This window comes from Melozone crissalis, unplaced genomic scaffold (genome assembly GCF_028551555.1).
Source record: "Melozone crissalis strain CALT ecotype California unplaced genomic scaffold, PUWL_Pcris_2 ptg000004l_1, whole genome shotgun sequence".
Taxonomy (NCBI): Eukaryota; Metazoa; Chordata; class Aves; order Passeriformes; family Passerellidae; genus Melozone; species Melozone crissalis.
This window is the reverse complement of record NW_026535782.1, coordinates 29,720,178-29,734,997: the sequence shown is the minus strand read 5'-3', so window position 1 is coordinate 29,734,997 and position 14,820 is coordinate 29,720,178. Positions and strand designations below refer to the sequence as shown.

At 43.3% G+C, this 14,820-nt stretch overlaps 1 protein-coding gene across 4 annotated transcripts in view; it reads right to left on the bottom strand.

Annotated features, from left to right (window-relative positions):
* The window catches only part of NAV3 (neuron navigator 3), a 507,738-nt gene extending 495,135 nt beyond the window's left edge, over positions 1-12,603 (bottom strand). For 2 of the 4 annotated variants that reach the window (XM_054271027.1, XM_054271063.1), the window contains exon 1: positions 12,385-12,603. The gene's annotated coding sequence lies outside the window, so the exon portion shown is untranslated. Of the gene's footprint in view, positions 1-10,543; positions 10,594-11,737; positions 11,868-12,384 lie in introns of those variants that run through there. The other 2 variants (XM_054271035.1, XM_054271054.1) reach the window with 2 other exon arrangements.
* Positions 12,604-14,820: the final 2,217 nt, after the last annotated feature.

The window sequence follows — 14,820 nt, the reverse complement described above, 5'->3', positions numbered from 1 at the left end:
TTCCCTAAAAAGCAAGGAGAACCAATACCTCACATCTCCAAACATATTGTGCTTGACAAGGTCACCTCCTCCTAATTCAGAGAATTCATTTAATCCTCTGGATGAATGCAGCATGTGTTGCTCTCCCAATGAAACCACACAGGCTCCAAATAAGAGGCCATCAACTACTGCTATAAATGCAGTCAAATGCTGTGAGCCTGAATAGTGTAATTTGATTTTCCCCTTTCCAATACAAAAACAAAACAAAGAGAAGTGTTTTACTGTTGAAGGTGTGCATCATTTAAAAGGCCAAAAGGTGCCTTTCCTTCTAAATTTTAAAAACATTAATCAAGAATGAAATAAACAACATGTGCAGGTCGAAGGTTAATATCCCAGGGTCTTTAATGTGCTTTTGCCACCCACTTCTTTCCGTTAACACCATCACCTCCTCCCTGTCTTTCAACACCCCTCCAACTATTCTTGCCTCGTGTCTCACTTATTCACACAACTGAAAAGTAGTAATTATTTTGCAGTTAATCTTCAGGAAACTGCTGCATAGAAAAAAAGCTCTGCCTTCTGTTCCAAAGTCTGAAGGGAATGACCACTAGAGAGAAGCTACTGTTTCATTTCTCCTCTAAAGAGTTTGCCTGGGTTTTTTTGTTTGTTTGTTTAAAGATTAGAAGACCAGTTTCACTATTACCTTGAAGACACTGACAGCATAACACAACAAAAATATCATAAGCAAGAGAATAACAAAGGTGTATGGAGGAGATTTTGATTTTAGAGATAATGGCATTAATCCAAGATAGATTTAAATGATTTAAATAATGTGACTGTAGAAATTCACAAGCACTTTCCAGGATAGAGTATGGCTCTAATTATATCTGAACAATTAACCTTTACAATTGTGTTTAGAATGCTTCTCTGAGTGGGTATATTCTTAATAATTGGGCCATTAATTAAAATTACTATCTCAAGGGCTGCAGAAATCTTCAGTAAAAAAAAAATATATATATTGGGCTGGGATGGAACCAGGACAAAATAATCCCTCTCTGAATGTGTGCTCTATCGTATTCACTGGGAAAAAAAAAAAAAAAAAAAAAAAAAACAAAGAAAAGCAAAGAGAGGAAAGCAGACATTGTCCCTGTATGTTCTCTACTTTTCTAGAAAATATAAAGCAGTATTTGAAAAATTTCAAAAGCATTTCCATATCAATAAGGAAAGGTACCAAAGGGTAAAAATAGAACTTAGATATTTTTTCTTCTGTTCTTTCCCACAAGGTAGAATGAACCTATTGGTATAATACATCTTTTTCATTTCTAACACAGATGTTTTTTTAATTCTCCCTAAACTGTCTTCATGATACTAAGCAAATTTCTAACATCATTACTCGTATTTACAGAACCAAGATTTTTCCCAAGTTGTCCTTCCAGCAGTGAAAACAAAGGCTACTGTGTTTACTCAGAAAGTATTTCTCAAACTCCATTAAGCGATTATGTTAGAAATTAGGGAAAAAAACCCCACCAGTGAGATTTAAACACCTGTACACCTCAGTCAGGAGAATCTCTGCCCTCTGGCACATCATGGCTGGTTGGACAGACTGAGCTTGCAGGTTCCTCATTAGGTTTAACTCCACTCTACTGAACACACGCTTTGCTGAATTAAAGAAATAGATAAATTTATAACTACTCTTCAAGAGTAGCAACTTGTGCTGAACATCTTTGATTTTAGCAGGCAGATAAAAAAAAGATCTGACCTCTGATTATATCCAGACTAGTGTCCTGGTGAATACTCTCAGATGACAACTTATATTCAAAACCACAGATAAGTCTGTGATATATAAGTCCGAAACAAGTCTCCTTAAAACTTCTGGCCTTATTGTATTGTATTGAGTCTGTTAACCTTATTGCTAAATACTCCTCTGTTGGGGAGTTACTCATGTTGCCCTGGATGGGAAAGCCCTCCACATTTTATGTGCAGCAGGATGTACATTTTATGATTACTTTGGCCAACTCCAGAAATCTGTCAGGGGAGGACATTTTTATGCCATGTGGAAAGTTGCACGTTCTGGTGCTTTGCAGACAGATTTCTTCTGCCTTAAACTCCAGTGCCTCCATATCTGCTATTTGCTCTCCTGCATGCTTCAGGCAAAAGGTTGTAGGGCACTGTCAGGATTTTCACATCAGACACACGGAAAATCTATTTCAGGATCTCAAACTGGAAAGTGGTAGCACAGGTCACTTAACACTATTGGTCATTTCATCTCACAGGAGACATGGATGAGAGGGCTGGGTTGAAGGAGGATCATGCCTCAAGCACCTCAGAACTGGTTCTGTCCTCTCTGCCCCCAAAATAGCATGGGTACACACAGGAGCTAATACACACATGTACAGCTAGGAATGGGCATTCATGTTTTTCAAACACACACTATTATTCAACAATTTGGGGAAGTGGGCTTAAAAAAGAAACAAACATCTTGGGCCCTCTTTGACTTTCCGTTACTCACTGCTTCTGAAAATGCATTTTTCAGTTTTTCCATTTTTCTTCTCAAAATGTGCTACACATTTTCAGCAAATTAATGTCAGGATTTATAGTGCTAATTTTATCAGCAGTGCATATGCATTTTAATAACTGAGTTAACCTTAGGCCAGCATTAGCCTATGCAGTATTTGGTGGCACACGCTGGAAATCCTGTGTGCCTGTGCAACAAGGAAGCAGCAGGAAGGAACCTAACACCAAGCTTCATTTAGTGTTCTGTCATGTGTAACTCTCCTACTGGGGCTACAGAGAAACTGCCAGGTAGTCCACATCCTACAAGAGAAAGAGACTGAGCGAAGAGATGATGCTGAAGGCCATTATTACTTTAGTCTAGGATCACTCTATCTGTAAGGGACAGTGTGTTGGACCTCCTGAGGCCACCTCTGTCTCCCTCCTGAGAGAAACCTTGCTCACCCCTCTCATTCTTCAAGGAAGGACATACCAGTTCTGTGGCTCTGATTGAGTGAAAATCACAAAATATGCATGGTGGAACATGAGAAGCATCTGCTTCTGGCAAATGTAGTGCTCGCAGTTCAAATACCCAAGAATCTGTGCCGCCTAATGGCTGGAATAAATCAGGATTTGACTTGCACTCATTGACTGATCATCATAAAATGAAAAATATTGGAACTCAGAGCCTAAAAATCTTTGCATGAAAAACTAATGTGATATTAGTAGACAGAACAGCAGTTTGAAAATGGAAGGAGCATGTGATGGGACTGGCAACAATCTGCAGGTAAATCTCAGCTATATTCAAGTCACGAACTCAACTCCCTTGTTACTTCCAAGCCTGAAATTTATTTAATACAAAGAAATAAAATGTGAGAGAGAAGGGAATAAATTATCCTATTTTAACATCATTGAATTATGTGCCATGAAGTTACTGCACTGAAGTTTTCATCAGCATGAGCAGAGGATGAGTAAGCTAGGGCGGAGCAGATTGCCAACAACAGCCTTTAGCTATATCATTCTATATGCTTTAAAAAGTGCTTGTAAATTTGTACACTTGGGAATTTCAAGGACCCACACCTGATGTTGATCTGGTCTTTAATCATGTTATTGATGCTAGCAAATTCTTGCAGTGATCCTTAATAACTAGGGAAACTGATTTTACTTTACTTAGATTGAAAGGTGTTAACTACTTCGCTGTTCAACATTTAAGCCATCAGTTATTCAGTGTGCGTAACCAGTATGGTTGCCTACCTTTCTATGGCAGATTACAAATAATAAATTAAAAAATTAAGAAATAAACAAAGGAAATACCCCAAATGACCACAGAATATGATAGTGCTTTCAACATAGTCAGCCAGTTGTCCCCAAATTGGTTATTTTGCATCCAAACGATAACTTAAGGAGCTTTGGTTTTTGCCCATAAGTCAAACTATTTGCAATATGCTATGCATGGAAAGGATACAGTATTTGGTGTAGAACCTGAAAGTTCTCTTACAACTGAGATATTTGTCAATTCCCCCCAAATGAAAATATAAATCAAAGGTATTTGAGTTTAATTTCCTATCAAAGCATACAAAATGAACAGCAAGGACATGGGTTAGAATGTAGCAAGAATTGATTCTTCTATGGATGAGATCACAGAAAATTATCTTACAGTCAACTTATTGTAAATAAGGAAATTTATGTTTTGTTTCTGATGTAGTAGACCTTTAAAAAACAAATTACAGAGCTTTAGTCAAAACTGACTCAGTGTAAAAGTCAGTGTTTAAAAACCGACTCCATGAAAATGAGCAGCTACAGATAACAAAATAATCACAAGGACACAAGCATCATTTAAAAGGCACTACAGAAAATGTGGATTTAAATGTTAGTAGTACACTGTCATCCAAACTAATAGTGTGTCAACATTAGGCTCAAATGCTCACTTGCATCTTTTTTAGTGCCACTATCACATGCAAGACTCCCATAACACTTTTCCATTTACCAGCCAAACCTAGCTGAGTGATGCAGACTGTCATTTTGTCTTTATCTGTTTATTAATAACACAGGGTGAGAAACTGCTAACATGTATGAGCATGTACAGTCCTTGTACTACACTTACAGTAACTTGTTATAGAAGCCCTTTCTTTCAACTCCTTTTAGCTAGTTATTAAAAACTAACTAAAATGTCTTTCGGTTCAGAATGTGCTGAGCACTTTCTGACAATGGGAAATCTACCATCCTTGTGAGCAACCTGTTCCAGTGTCTACCACCCTTGTAAAAAATGTCATCTTTATGTCCAATCTAAATCTACCCTCCTTTATTTTAAAGCCATTACCGTTTGTCCTATCACACAAGCCCTGCTAAAGAATCTGTTTCCATCTTTCTTGTAGGTCACTTGAGGTACTTAAAAGCCACAATAAGGTGTCTGTGGAGCTTTCTCCAGTCTGACAGCCCCAGCTCAGTCTGTTTTCATACATGAGGTGCTCCATCCCTCTGATCACCTCATGGCCCTCCTGCAGACCCCTCCAACAGGTCTATGTCTTTCTTATGCTGGGGACTCCAGAGGTGGATGCAGCGATCCATGTGGTACCATGAAGGACTATGGCAGGGTAGAGGGGCAGAAGCCCCTCCCTCATCCTGCTGGCCACGCTGTGTTTGTTGCAGCCCAGAATACAACTGGCTTTCCAGTTACATCCAGCTTTTCATCTGCCAGTATCCCAGACTCCTTCTCAGCAGGGCTGCTCTCAATCCCTCCATCTCTCAGCTTTTACTGGGGGTTGCCCAACTCAGGTGCAGCACCTTGGCCCTGTTGAACCTCATGAGGGGCCCATGGCCTGATTTCTCCAGCTCCAATCCCTCAGCTGTGTCAGCTGCCCCACTCAGCTTGGTGTTCTCTGCAAAGCTGCTGAGGGTGCACTCAGTCCCACAGCCTTTGTCACTGATGAGATATCAACCTGTGCTGGTCCCAGTGCAGAGCCCTGAGGGACAGCCCCTGTCACTGACCTCCATTGGGATACTGAGCTGCTGACCACCACCCTCTGGATGTGACATCCAACCAATTCCTCATCCACCTAAGAGACAATTCATGACATCCATTTCTCTTCAATTTAGGGAGTAGGATGTTTTGGGTGACTGCACCAAAGCCTTTACAGAAGTCCATTTAAACACTATCTGTAGCCCTTCTCCTGTCCACAGATGCAGTCACTCCATCACTCCATCACAGAAGGCTCCTCAGGCAGGACTTGCTCTTGGTGAAGCCATGCTGGCTGTCTCCAATCACTGCCTTCTCCTCTGTGGGCCTTAGCACAGATTGTAGGAGTGTTAGTGTTGGATACAGGGAGGGAGAAAAAAGCTAAACGGACGTTGCTTTTATTTAGAAGTAATTCATGATCTGGGCACTGTATTCTACTAACAATAAAAATCTCAGCAGGATGGTTTTAAACTGGTATTGGACCACTTGGAACTGTTTATTTTTACCCAGCTCTCCAGACTGAAACCTACTTATCAATGCAGAGCTTCTTTGCCTCTTTGTTGAAATTATCTCCAATGCTCTGCCAAAATAATGACAATGTTGTGACAACCTCTGAAGATTTGCTTTGATTACCTCTGCATCATGGTGACACAGAACCACTGGACTGCTTTGATACTCAAGAGAAAGGACAACAGGTTACATAAACAGTGTTTTCTAGCCACAGAAGATAAATTCCTCCCGGGCCCTCTAAAGTAACAGCCTAGTTCATTTATTACTGCTTCAGACTAAGTAACTGCTAGGTTTTTTCCCTACGACTGGTGTGTGCATCAGTGCAGACATGACATATTTTACTTGATTTCACTTTTACTGAGACAATTCCTACATGCAGTTACCCCTTTCTTACATTCTTCAAAATGATACCTCTCAGTTTTCTCACATATATCTTAAAGAAATAATCCCCCAAAATGTATGATAGCAGCTAAAGCTTACAATGAAATAATTGTGATTTTACTGGAGTTCCATACTGCCTAATAGTTTATAGTGCAACTCAGTGCCTTATGCATGCTGAAACGCCTTCAAATAACTGCATCAATTCTCCAGTGTATATTCCAAGACATACTGACTCTTGCTTTAACTATTTTGGTGTCTTAGATGACTAATCAGCTTTGTTGTGAGTCAAGACTTTCTGTAAGGATATGTGGATTTGCTGCCTCCAGAAGAGCAATACTGCATGAATTCACAATGGTTTTAAATAGATTGTAACAACCCTTATCATCTTAGGCTCTTCTGCAAATTCATCAGCTGTTCCATCAACAGTTTTTAACTGCCAGTTCCTCAACATTATTTTAACTTTTGCCAATTTAATGTACTTCCCCCTGCTTTATTGATTTTTAAAGCTTAATAAAAACACATTAGGACATAGTCCACGGATGAAAGTATTATAGTCCAGCTGGAGTTTTACCATGAAACCCATTCATCTGCAGTAAACAGAATTGTTCATAGTGAACAAATAAACAATTTTGGTTTTGACATGCTCTTCCAAGCTGCCATGTTACCTAGGATTGGCTTTTTTTTTAACACAAAGAAATACATGGACATCTATTTAAAAACAAAGTGGAAATGAACAAATTGGCCAGAAAAAGTTACATGTTACACACATTTGAGGAAAAGGAACATTTCCAAAACAGAACCCTTAATACAATAATGACTCCTGAAAAAGGTAATTGCACCATAATTTCATATTTGTAACTGTAAACTTAATTAATGCTTCATTAACAGATTGTAGCATCTTCCTTATGGAAGATATTTCTTCCCAAACCTAAAACAATGATTCTGCTAGTCTTCAGCCAAATATTTTGTTTCAAGTAGCATCTATCATCTTCTTAATGAAAATGTCAGTAACACAGAGAGAAGCAGCACATTTTCCACAAAGAAGATATGTAGAAGATATATATGTATATGTAATAAATCTAATATGAAAAATGTCTCCTTTTTTATGACATGTAAACATATTTGATATATTTCCCCTCTAAATCAAATTATTTAGTACACTGCAGGACATCCCGCTTAAAAGGACTCCAGGATCACATTTTATTTCTCTATGAGCATGGTTCCAAATAAAAAAAAAATCGTATTTTCTATTTGACACTGACAGAAGATTGATTAAAATCTGGGGAAACAACAATTGCTACTTTTTCTGACAGCTCACAGTCAAGAATTCTCTTACAATTTTTAGTAGTGCTTAGGCTTTTTTTAACTTTATGTAAATATTTTTCTGGTTCGGTATAAATATTAACTTGCTTTATTAACATTATTACTCACCAACATTCAGTTAACTTCTCAATTATTTGCAGTGCTTCCATCTAAAAGGTATCATCAGAGGGCTACCCTCCAAGAATCAACTGGGACCACTGCTTTCAAATTAGAGATTAGCACCTACTGCTGCAGTACAAGTAAACCAAACAGTCATGGCTGCATTGTGATGTAACAGAATGCAATTATTATTGTTTAAATTAAGTGCAGAGATGGAAAGTCACCAGAGATCGTGACATAATGGTGTGACTGTGACCTTATTTTTCTTGCTCACATTTCCTTTCTGTCTGCTGGAATTAGTCTAGAAGGACACTGCTGTCTCATTTGAAATACGTCTCCCAACGTACGTGTCTGGATGTGGAACACATTTGCTCTGTGGAGCCACGAGCCTGACTTTAGTTCTGCAGACTCCACTCAAACACTGTGAACCAGTCATTGCAGTAAGTGACATTCACCAGCCCATTCCTGGGAGACCTGACCATCTCCATCCACAAAAATTAACAGCCAAAGCTTAGAGGATCTCAAGACCCACTGGCTCCATTTCAGGCAAATCCCTGGGAAAAGCCTTTTTTGCATAGAGTGTCCTGATGCACTTACACAGAAGGGAGCATTAGTGCTTGCGCCATCCAACACTGTCCCCACAGGACACCTGATTTGCATGCAGACAGCCACGTGAACCAGTGCTCCAAGAAGCTAGTGAGGACCAAGAAGCTCCGTCAGAAGGAGGACTGACTTTTTAAATGCTTCTGTCCTGCACAGGGTTTCTGTGATGCTTCAAGGTAGCCCAAATCCAGGGGACTGAAACCAGAAACAAGGACTGGGGAGCCTTGGGAATGCTCAGAGATGGGACTCAAAGCTGAATCCTGGTCTGCTAATGTCCAGTTGAGAAGAGTGGACATCTCATGCTCCCATTATCCTATCTGTCTTTTTTGGGCTAACAGATGAACATTTGTCTCTCAATTAAATAGATACAATTCTAAATATAGATACAGAAGTGGAAAAAATACAACTGCAAGGTGTTATTTGTATGCAGTCATTTTCAAGAGCAGAAAAGAAACACTAGAGCACAAACAAAACATAGAGCAAGTACCAATACAAATTACATATTTTACAAAGTGTTTCTGCAAGGAAATTTTACTATGGTATTTCTTATAACAGTTGTCAGGCAGACAGCGAGAATGTGGGTCTCATTTGACACAGACAAAATCCCAAGACTTTTCATGGCAAGCATAGTATCAGGCCCTTGCAATGTGTATTATACTGATTGGCATAAGCAGAACGTAATAAAAAACTCAGTAGTGGTTTTGCCCCATCTTACTTATTTCTCTGACATGATACATGAAGTTTATCCTAAAGAGGCCCAGTTTGCAGAAGCCAGCATCCATCTGTGATAACAATTTTCCATGCATGGATTTATCTTTGCAGTAATAACTGATCTACATATAAACAAACCAGCTCCTTACATACAAATTCTAACAGCTCTCAGGCAGATTATTTCATCAGCACATGCAGGCAATACCACAAGGAGGTTAGTACAGAAAAATGCATATGCATCAGTGCAAGTCAGATTCTCTGCTAAAAAACCCGGCTACACATCTCCCAGCCATACACCTCTGATCCATCTCAATGTGGAACATAAATGTAAAATGTAGCACAAATTAGATAACACTTCCCCAAGAAAATGAGAAACTCTGTATTATTACATCCCTGTGTTACCAATCAAACATAATGAATTTTTGATCCTCTGCAGTATAAAGCACAGCACTGCCAGCCATCTAAAGCAAACATTCCCAGACTCTGAAACACAGCTGTAAATATTCTTGCCCAGGGTGCTGATCTCGGTGGCAATTTCTGGCATAGACTCATGCCTACTTTTCCTAAGTCCATACCAGTAAAAGCTGGATAAAACAATAGCTTTATGAAGGCTTCTGTTGGTTCCTATGAATTACTGCAGCTAGCTGTCCAGTGATGTAAAACTGACATTGTTTTTACAATTTTCTCAAACTGAAATTCAAACTAATTTCAGCTATTCTCCCATAGTATTTTTAGTTGAATCAATATCATTCAGCCATTTTGAAAGCTGTTATGACACACATAAACTAATACATACATGAACACATTCCCCATTACAGGAGAATAAAGGTTATGCTGCAACTCTTTTTTATACACATGTAACGTTTAAGTGTTCATTAGAGGACCCCAAGAGGGCCATGGGTTCCCTCAATATCCTGTAAGTGCTTTTCTCCCTGCAAGGTAACAGCCTCACATCTCCTATACTTTAATCCATTCTGTGACTGATGGTGACCCCTCCTCACAATGCATGGCAATATTCACTGGTAAAAAGCCCTTCAACTGTTCTGAATTTGGCCCCCTGAAGTCATATTACCATAGGAGTTTTTGATTTTAACTGTGGTAGTCTAGGCTAGATAGTGTGTGAACTCGGGAAAGTAAGTATATTAAAAGGTTCCTCAATTCTCAGATCTGATATTTTTTCATATATTTAAAGCCCACAGTAGGGGAAAGAGGAAAGAATGATTTTTCTCCTTGCAGCACTTCAGAGTCAATACATTTACCAAGATACAATCTGAATTCCATTCTGAGTTGCAGAATGGTTAGCTAATTGGCAAGCACATACAATTTAAGAACTAGATTTCTTAGATTAAACTCATTACTTCAAGCTTTTTATGTTAGGCTCTGAGTCCCCGCATAACCTCTTCCCCTGCCGATTATCTGCCCTGCTCCCTTTTCCTATTTCATTCCCCTGCTTGGGTGGTGTAATCCAGTGCTCCTCTGCAAAGGCTGCCTCACCTGCCCCCAGCGCTTCCTCCTGTCCAGGCTCCCTCTCCGGCAGCCCCGGCTCCTCATAGCCCAGCTTGACCCGAAGGTTATGGCAGTCCTCCCCGGGCCACCAGCGGCCCCTCGGCACCGCTGCCCTGTCACCGGGCTGTCACATCTCCCGGAGCGAAGCCAGTCACCAGGCGGCGGCGGCGGAGCTGGCTGTTGATCTGTGATACCCTCCAGCTGACTGCCTTTTTAGCATGCACGATCTTCAGGCCACAGACTACGCCTTTCTTTTGTGTCTGGAAAGCCTGTAGCAGTTGCTGGGCACTAGGAACAAACCAACCTTTGTATCGGGGGCTACAAAAACTCTTCTTACCTAAGGGGGCTGCAATTCCCATCCACCTTCACTAAAGAGAAAGATTAAATGAGGTCCGGGGATATTTAAGGATGAGTAGACTAGACTACTCCGAAGCAAGGCTTGTTTTCCACGTTGACCGCTTTGCACAGAAAATAAAGCTCATCAAAGGCTTGAAGTTGCCTTTACTTTGAAAGAAATACGTCATCTTCAAATATGCAAACCAGGTTTACTGTTGATAACCCAAGAGTTATTGACCTTGTATTTCAGCTGTTCTCAGCGTGCACTTTGGCTTTTTCTGTAATAAGATCATCTTACCAGCAGATGATTATTGATCACTTATGACAGAAACAAAAAGCCTTGAGCAGACTAATCTATTCATTGTGCTCAGTGCAAAATGATGTAAAAATTGACAAACACTCCCCTCTTCCTACCCGCCCCAACTCACCCCCCCCTCAAAAAATATAATGTAGTCAGTGTCAAAAACACCATTTCAGGATGAAACCAGAGAAGTAGGGAAGATGGCAAGCAACAGTAAGTTTTACCTGCTTGGTGAACAACTACCACCCGGCAAGAGCAATGGCACTACCAACCAATCATGATCACAATTGGACTGTCCTCAGCACCTAACCCAAACCTGCTGGGGCCTTCCCCGTGCTGCCCACCCAGGGAGGGGAGAAAATGTACAGCTGCACGAGAAGGCAGTGGAGCAGGGCTGGCTGGTTCAGGACCCACGGGGCCATCAGCATCCTTGCCAACCCAACGCCGACGCAGTGGCAAGATGTGCCCCCATCCCCAAGTTCTCCGGACAGGCACAGGCAGGTGGGCAAGGAGCAGGTCATGGAGGGAGAAGCTTCTAGACTAACCTGCTCACAGGTTTCCACGATGTGCTTTCTGCCTCTCGGGGACCCAGACCGTGACACCGGCTTGGGGGATGCTTTCGGCCGCTCTGCCCCTCTCCTCTCCGGCGCGACGGGCGAGGGCGGTCCCCTGCCCGCCCCAGCGGGAGCTACAGAGGCTGCGGGCACTCCGGGCGGGGGGCACGGCCCGGGGCAGGGGACGAGCGGGATGCCGCAGGTACCGGGAGCGGAGCGGGCAGCCGGCTGTGTCCTCGCTCGCCGCAGATTTTAAGGTTAAGCGCGTGCGATTTCTCACCCTCACAAAAGGGAGGAGGAAGGAAAGATGATCAAGGAAGCAAACCAGGCAGGGGAGCGATGAAGGGGCGGGCGGGGGGGTTGAGAAGAAAAGGAGGGAGAAACAAAGGGAAGAATAAAACCCTCTCCGGGAGCAAGCAAACAAAGAGGGTAAAAAGAGCTCGGCGGCCTCCTCGGGGGGTAACCCCCCGCCGGGCTCCCCGGTCCCGCGGCACCCCGCCCCGACGTGCGGCCCCGGCCCCTGGTGCTGCCCACGGCCGCGCACGGCGGAGCCCCGCGGGCAGGACCCCGGCCCGGCCGCTGTCGCCCTGGGAAGTTCGGCGGCGCAGAAACACCCCCGCGGGCTCGGGGCACCTTACCTGCCGGCCGGCACTCCTCGGGGAGCGGTGCGATGAAGCGGGGGAAAAAATCGGGGAGGAAAAAGATGATAATAAAGCCACCCCAGTTTTTCCGAAATTGCACCGCTCGATCAGGTTACTATGGAAATCGTCGCGAGGAGGCAAAAAAAAAAGCCAGAAGCCATCCTCATCCTCTCCGCCTCCGCGAGGCACCGCGGCGCCGGAGCCGCTGCCTCCCCGGGCGCAGCGCTGTTCCCCTCCGCCCCGGCTGCTCTCCGCCGCCGCGCACCGGCCCCGGCCCCAGCCCCAGCCCCGCGCCGCGCCGCCAGCGGTGCTGCCCCCCGCCGCACAGCTGGAATTTAAAGGGGCCGTGCTCTCCGGGCGCCGCTGCCCCCGCCGCCCGGGGCCGGCTGGGTGTGCCTTCGTAACCAAAAGTTTCCCGCGGGTGCGCCGAGATGCGGCAGCCGCAGGAACGCGGGGATGGAGGAGCGGCGCGTTTGCGGTGCGTAGCCCTGGGCGTTGTGAATTATTATAGGCGTAACAGCAGGATCCAAAGGCCTCGACAGAGCTCGGTTGCAATGAGCGCTTTGCACAGACACGGGTAAAGAGGCAGCCCCGGCCTCTGAGAGCTTGTAATGTGAGCAGTGAGGGCAGACAGAAGGGAAAAAAGTGGATAAAATGCATGAGGAATGGTTGAAAACTTCCTAATCATCCCAGCCCAGAAATCACAATTTTTACATTGCAACTAAAAGATTCAAAAAATACAACAAACTGTTCTGACACAGGTCGTTCTGCCTTGTCCCTTATTCATAAACAGAAGCACTTGTCAAGCCTGCCTGTTCTGAGAAGTGAGTTTGGCCTGCAGGACACCCTGGCCAGCCTGGAGGCTGGATCCATTTGAAGCCCAGCTGTGGAGGGAGCTGTGCCAACAGCTGCCACTCACAAGCACATGCAGACTTTGGCCTGACTGGGTGGACAGAGTTTAGCAGCCCTTGCCACCAGTTCACTCTGGCCTATCTGTCCCCACCTTCACACCTCACATGCTGCTCTGCCCTGCCCCACTCCCGTGTGAGCCCTTTCCCTCTCTCTCTGCTCCAGCAGCATCAGGTGCTGCAGCTCATTCAGGAACTTCCACCCAAAGGATGGGTTTTCACCCCTAGAGAATATATTCCACAAGTTTCTGCTGATGGGGAATGAGGCTTCTAAGTTATTCCAGCTCTGAAAAATGGCTGCTTGCAGAACACAGGGAAACCCTATCATTGCTCTGCTGTTGCAGTCTAACACTATATGTGCTTCAGTTCCCAAGAAAGGGAAAAAGTGGGGGAAAATAGTTTTCAGATGATTGCCTTAAACACTTATGAAGAAAAGGAGCCCCTTCTGGGGTAAAAATGTGCATTTATTCATTCCAGAGTAAGAGCACTTTGCAAGTCATAGGTTTAGGGAAGATAGCTTGCAGTTAATGGTTCCCATGATACCTGTGGGTCTTCAAAAAACCTTCATTTTCCAGTCTATCAGCCAGTCAAGCCTTGCAGCTCTTTATTTTGCACAAATTTTCATCAGTGCTGGTCAGTACAGCTGCAGCTGAAACCACCTCATGAGGTGAGGGAATTAGCTACCCAAGGGATGTTTGGATGGAGGAGTAAAAAATAAATAAAAGAAACAAAAGACCTCTCCTACTGAGCTGTGTGGTATTTCCCCATTACAAATAATGCCTGACATTTCAGCTAGCTACTCCTGTTTAAGAAAGCAAGAAGCATAAAGTATACACTAGTGAGAACTTAGTGTTAAGAAATAAGAAAGCGCAGACCAAAAGGCAAGAATTGACAGTCGCATTGTCCAGGAATCCAGTTTGCCAAATACCATCCTAACTTGAAATATTCCTACCAAAATACCACCATCACTTGAAATAACCCTGAAAATAAATAAGGATAGATTTAGACCGTAGTTTACACCATAAAACATACTGGGACATCTGAGGCTGCCTTTTCTTAAAGCTGTGAGACAAGAGAGTGGCTGAGTATCTTAAAATTACAATTACAAATATATGACCGAAGATCCCGGGTGAGCGACATCTTTCAGAAATGACAGTCCCTGGAGTGGATAACCTGGAGGTTATTTCTTTCAGTGCATGAAAGGCACAGAGCAGTGAGTTATCTTGGCAGTCTCTGTGCTGCAAGACTTCTCCCTGAAAGGTTAATTGGGTTAGAGGTGTAATTTTTACCCAGCAGAGATGTGCCAGCAGAGGCCTCAGATGTAGATGCAGTTCATACTGACAGAACTATGGTTTTGTTAGCATCGTATCTCTCACTGTGGCCTGGAGTAATTTCATTTCACCAGCACGAAGATCAGACCTGGTGGTCCAGCCACCTCTGCTCAGCCACTCTGTCAGTGCAAGGTGCAGCATGCACAAGGCTCCTGCCTCCTTTTTTCCAATGACTACTCTGGAATTGCTGGTCT